The sequence below is a fragment of the Bos indicus genome, chromosome X, assembly GCF_029378745.1.
Source record: "Bos indicus isolate NIAB-ARS_2022 breed Sahiwal x Tharparkar chromosome X, NIAB-ARS_B.indTharparkar_mat_pri_1.0, whole genome shotgun sequence".
Classification (NCBI taxonomy): Eukaryota; Metazoa; Chordata; class Mammalia; order Artiodactyla; family Bovidae; genus Bos; species Bos indicus.
Window position 1 is genome coordinate 39,301,941 of NC_091789.1, and position 5,778 is coordinate 39,307,718.

A 5,778-nucleotide genomic window follows, 5' to 3' on the forward strand; every position below is an offset into this window, starting at 1 on the left:
GTCCATCCACAGAGAGCTGCTTGACTAAAGCATGGTTCATCTGCATAACAGAGTCTGTGCAGCAGGAACAAAAAGAGTGCGGAAGGGAGAGCTCCATACCACTATAAGCAAGGAGGGTATCAACACTGGTAGGGAGTGATCTCCAGGACAGAGGAAGTAAAAACAAACAAAACAAGATGCAGAACAGTATATAAAACATGTTTTTTGTATAAGCAGGATAAATAAGAATATATGTATATATTGGTTTATTTTTTATTTCCCACCATGTCGAGTTTATTATTCCAATGGCACTAATACAGCTGGAGGCGCTCAGTGACACTGTGCGGGTGGGGTTTCCTGCCTTCTAGCTTCTGTCCAAAGAGAACATACCTGCTTGTTTCTTGCCCCCTTCTGGAGGAAAATCCACTAGGGGCCATTTACCCAAATAAACCTCTTAATGCATTTATTTTTAACTTTTTTTTGACATTAAGTTTCCCTCTCAACAAAAAAGTATTGGTTGTTCCATCCCCTCCCCCATCCCCACCAGCCAGATAAGACCCTGCTGCGAGGGCACTTGTTGCCCCCGAAATCTGGAAATAAATATCAAAAGAAACGGCATCAAGTTCATGTTGAGCGATGGCACGAAGTGGGCCCCAGAAACCTGTCAGGCAGAGCATTACTGCAGCCTTGAGGTGTTGTGGGGAATGTGGGGGCTTGCTGCTGTGGTCACTTGTCCCTGGGCACGGGGGCTGCACCCCACCTTGTGGTGGGCTAAGCGGAGGCCGCCTACAACTTGTCCAGGAAGTTGTCCAGGGCTGGGATGCCTTCCTTCAGGCCTTTGCACTTGTGTGTCTCTGCCACCACCTGACTGGGGCAGCTGGTATTGTCAAAGGGGTCACCGGGCAGGATCTGCCAGTGGTCAAACACACACTGGGGGAAGGCCTGGCCGCCTGTGTTGGACCTCAGGTCAGCGGTGAAGCCAAAGGACTTTGACAGGAAGGTAGGCCTTCACGACAAACATGGGGGTGCTGGCCACCTGGGTCTCCTCAAAGATGTGGCCCCGCTTCCTGTTCAGGATGCTGTAGATGCCACCAACCACTTGTTCCGGACACTGGATCTCCGCAAGATAGATGGGCTCCATGAGCCGGGGCTTCAGCACACTGGCATACAGGCAGCACCGAGCTGTGGGGATGATCTGGCCACCCCCACGGTGGATGGCATCAGTGTGCAGCGTCACATCATGGACATCAAAGCGCGCGCCCCCATGTTCTCCTCTCACAGCGCCCCCTCCTTGGTGGCCCACTGGAAGCCAGCCACCACACTGTCCTTGATTTCACTGAGGTATTGCACACCTTTGGTGATGTCCGTGAGGATGTTGGGGCTCGTGCCATCAGGGCCGAAGCACCAGATCTTACGGGCCTTTGCCACGTCCCACTCATACTTCTCAGCCAGGTAGCGGGCCCGCTGCTTGAACTCCTGGCGGGCGGACACCTCACCCTTGTCGATGTCCTCAGCCAGGCTATCAGGGAAGGGCCATGCCTTCATGTAAAGCCTATTGTGCTTGTTGGGTGACTTTGACAGGCAGAGCACGTTCGACTCCTTGCTGATAGTCTCCCGGTATGAGACAACTGGGTCAGATTTCTTGATGGGGATGCAAGCATGATCCTCCTCCAGGTCCTTGAGGCAGATCTCCAAGTGCAGCTCCCCAGACTCCTCGATGATGTACTGCACCATGGGGTCCGACTTGGCCAGCCGCTTCAGACCTTCCACCAGCTTGGGCAGGTTGGCCGGGTTCTTGGCCTCCACAGCGATCCTGACAACAGGGCTCACACTGAACTTCATCACCCGCACGTTGTGGGCATGCTCAAAGGTGGTGATGGTGCCAGTCTTCACCAGGAACTGGTCCACGCCCACCAGGCCCACAATGTTGCCACAAGGCACATCCTTGATAGGCTCCATGTAATGGCCCATCATCAGGATTGTCCTCTGGATCAGCTTCAGGTACAGGTCCTCCTTCTTCCCAGGAGTATAGTTGGGTCCCATGATGCGGACCTTCAGGCCAGTAGACACCAGCTCTGAGAAGACCAGGCCAAAGGCACAGAACCGACCTTTGGCAGAGGTCGGCACCATTTTGGAAATGTACATCATGAGAGGGCCTTTGGGATCACAGCTTTTAATGCCCATGGCTGCCTCATCGTCTGGGGGCCCCTCGTACAGGAGCTCACTGCAGTACTTCTGGGCCGTCACAGGGGAAGACAGTGGATGATGATCATCTACAGCAGGGCATCCCCAGGAGGCAGCCAGCGGCACATCACAGCTTTCAGAAGTGGTTTACCCTCCTTGTCCTTATCTTTACTGTCCAACTTGATGTCCAGGTTTTCAATTAGTTTTGCCATCTCCTCTTTCTTGAAGTTCATGATTGCATCAAACACCTTGAAGACTGGGTCCAGGATAAGCTGGTAGAATGTCCGTGGCAGCTTCTTGCCATCAGGGCTGTTGGCTGACTTGCTGAACTTGCCGGTGGCTGGATCAAAGTACCGGTCTCCCCACAGCTTTTTCATCATGTCCTCCACCTTCTTGGCCCGCTCAGCAGGCCCTAGCTGTCCCTCGCCCTTGGTGGCAAACTTGGCCACATACATCTCTGCAAACTGCTTCAGGGTAAAGGCCCAACCGTGCAGACCAGACCTGAAGCCAACAGTACCAAGGACGGGGTCGATCATGATGTTGCCCAAGGGGCCACTCTCGCCCTCACCATAGGTAGAGATAATGATGTTGACGTTCTCCACGATGCGCTGGAAGGTTTGGTAGAGCTCCTCAGGCTCCAGCTGCAGCTCAGGCAGGGCCCGGTCCATCTTGTTCATCGTCAGCACTGGCTTGATGCGCTCGGCAATGGCCTGGCACAGCACTGTCTCTGTCTGCACACACATACCCGACACGCAGTCCACCACCACCAAGGCACCGTCAGTGACACAGAGCACGGCTGTCACCTCTGAGGAAAAGTCGACGTGCCCAGGGGAGCTGATGAGGTTGATGAGGAAGCCAGAGCCATCCTTGCTCTGCTTGATGAAATTCAAATCGTCCTCTGAAAGCTCATAGAAAAGGGAGATGGCCGTTGACTTGATGGTGATGCAATGCTCCTGCTCGTCTTTCCGGGTGTCAGTGAAGCGGGTCTCCCTAGTCCGGGCAGAGGCGATGACACCTGCCTTGCACACCAGGGAGTCCGTCAGAGTGGACTTGCCATGGTCCATGCGGCCAATGACAGACATGTTCCAGATGTTGGCCTTCTTGTCCATGATGGCCCGGATCTGGTCTACTGTGAAGTTCACCACGGTGGCAGATGGTGGTGGATTCTCCAAGGAAGATCTGAGCGAGCTAGGTCACGCCAAGGATGGCGGCGGCGACGACGGCGGAAGAGCTGGTTTATCTTTTTGCAAGAGGAAGCAGTAGAAGGATAAGAAAGAAACTAATAACTTCTAAGCATTATATGGGCTTAGCTTCTTCCTATTAATTTTTTTTTGGCCTTTTAAAAAATTATATCTTTCAGGTATACAGCACTTATACGATACAAAGTGGTCACCACAAGTCTAATTATCATCTGAGGCTTGGCTTTTATTTAAATTCAAGTCTCTTATACTAGATTCAATAGATACAAATTTCATTTCAATACATGTGATCGGAATAAGTATAACAAAACAGAATTATAAAACCCATACGTTTTGTTTACATGTACATAAAGTGTGCATATAGGCTATTAACATAAAGAATCATGTAGGAGGAAATGGTAACCCACTCTAGAATTTCTGCCTGGAGAACCCCATGGACAGAGGAGCCTGATGGGCCATAGTCCATAGGGTCGCAAAGAGTCAGACACGACTGAAGCGACTTAGCACACACATAAAGAATCATTATGACAATCATAACTCTGTTATTCTACAATCATAACTGAAGAAATTTGCTAAAGGAGAAATTCCCCAATTAAATTAGGCTTGACTGTATTCTACAAATAAAGAGAAAAAGCAAACCACAACACTGAAAACAAATAAAGCTAACTACATCAAATCAGTAACATAACCACACAAAAAAGAATTATTCCAAGTGACTTTTCCCCAACACATTATGAAGAAAAATTTCAAACATACAGAAAAATTGAACAAACTGTACAAAGAACACCCATATATATATCACCCAGATTCTACCATTATTGACATGATTCATCCACACATCAATCCATCTTATTTTTGATGCATTTCAAAGTTCACCAGTACGCTTCATCTCCAAACAAGTTAGCATGTATACCATTGACTAGAGATGAAAACTCGTTTTTAGGTAAAATTTACATCCAGTAAAATGACAAATTTTAAGTGTACCATCTGATGAGTTCTGTCAAGTGTATGCACCTGTATAAGCCAAACCCTATCAAGATAAAAGATGTTACCATGGTCACAGAAAGTTTCCCTGGCACCAGTTTCTAGTCAGCCCCACCCCATATCCTCAGCAACATTTGGTGTTGTCAGTTTTCAGTTTTGGCCCTTCCAGTGGGTGTGTAGTGGTATTTTATTGTGGCTTTAATTTGCATTTCTCTGATGACTGTTAGTACTTTTTCACATGAAAACTGGTCATCACTCAAATGCCTTCCTTTATGAAGTACTTACTAAAATCTTTTCCTGTTTCAAAAATAGACTGTCTTTTTTATTATTGAATTGAAAGAGTTCTTTATGTATTCTGGATATAAGTCATTTGTCAGATATACGACTTTCCTATTTACAACTTGTGTCAACTACTTCTCAATGACTTCTGTCTTTTCATTTTCTTAATCTTACCTTTGGAAAAGAAAAAGTTTTAAGTTTTAATGAAGTCCAATGTATCCATTTTCCCCTTTAATAATTACTGCTTTCTGTATGCTAAGAAACCTTTATCTCTAGATTGTGAAGACATTCTCCTGCTTTTTCCTAAAAGCTTTATATTTAGATCCATAATTAATCTTGAATTAAATTTCACGTATGGCATGTTCAGTTCAGTTGCTAAGTAGTGTCCAACTCTTTGCAACCCCATGGACTGCAGCACACCAGGCTTCCCTGTCCATCACAAACTCCCAAAGCTTGCGAAAACTCACGTCCATTGAGTTGGTGATGCCATCCAACCATCTCATCCTGTCATCCCCTTCTCCTCCTGCCTTCAATCTTTCCCAGCATCAGGGTCTTTTCCAGTGAGTCAGTTCTTTGCATCAGGTGGCCAAATTATTGGAACTTCAGCTACAGCATCAGTCCTTCCAATGAATATTCAGGACTGACTTCCCTTAGGATTGACTGGTTTGACCTCCTTGCAGTCCAAGGGACTCTCAGGAGTCTTCTCCAACACCACAGTTCAAAAGTATCAATTCTTCGGTGCTCAGCTTTCTTTATGGTTCAACTCTTACATCTATACATGACTGGGATGTGAGAATCACGATCATTCCCAGAGTCATACTGGGAAAACCACAGCTTTGACTAGATGGACCTTTGTTGGCAAAGTAATGTCTCTACTTTTTAATATGTTCTCTAGGTTGGTCATAGCTTTTCTTCCAAGGTGCAAGCATCTTTTAACTTCATGGCTGCAATCACCATTTGCAGTGATTTTGGAGCCCAAGAAAATAGTCTGTCACTGTTTCCATTGTTTCCCCATCTATTTGCCATGAAATGACGGGACTGGATGCCATGATCTTTGTTTTTTTTTTAATGTTCAGTTTTAAGCCAGCTTTTTCACTCTCTTCTTTCACTTTCATCAAGAGGCTCTTTAGTTCCTCTTCACTTTCTGTCATAA

General features: G+C 47.0%; 1 pseudogene; it reads right to left on the minus strand.

Moving 5' to 3' along the window:
- Positions 1-234: 234 nt before the first annotated feature.
- LOC109555149 (elongation factor 2 pseudogene) lies at positions 235-3,356 on the minus strand (annotated as a pseudogene).
- Positions 3,357-5,778: the final 2,422 nt, after the last annotated feature.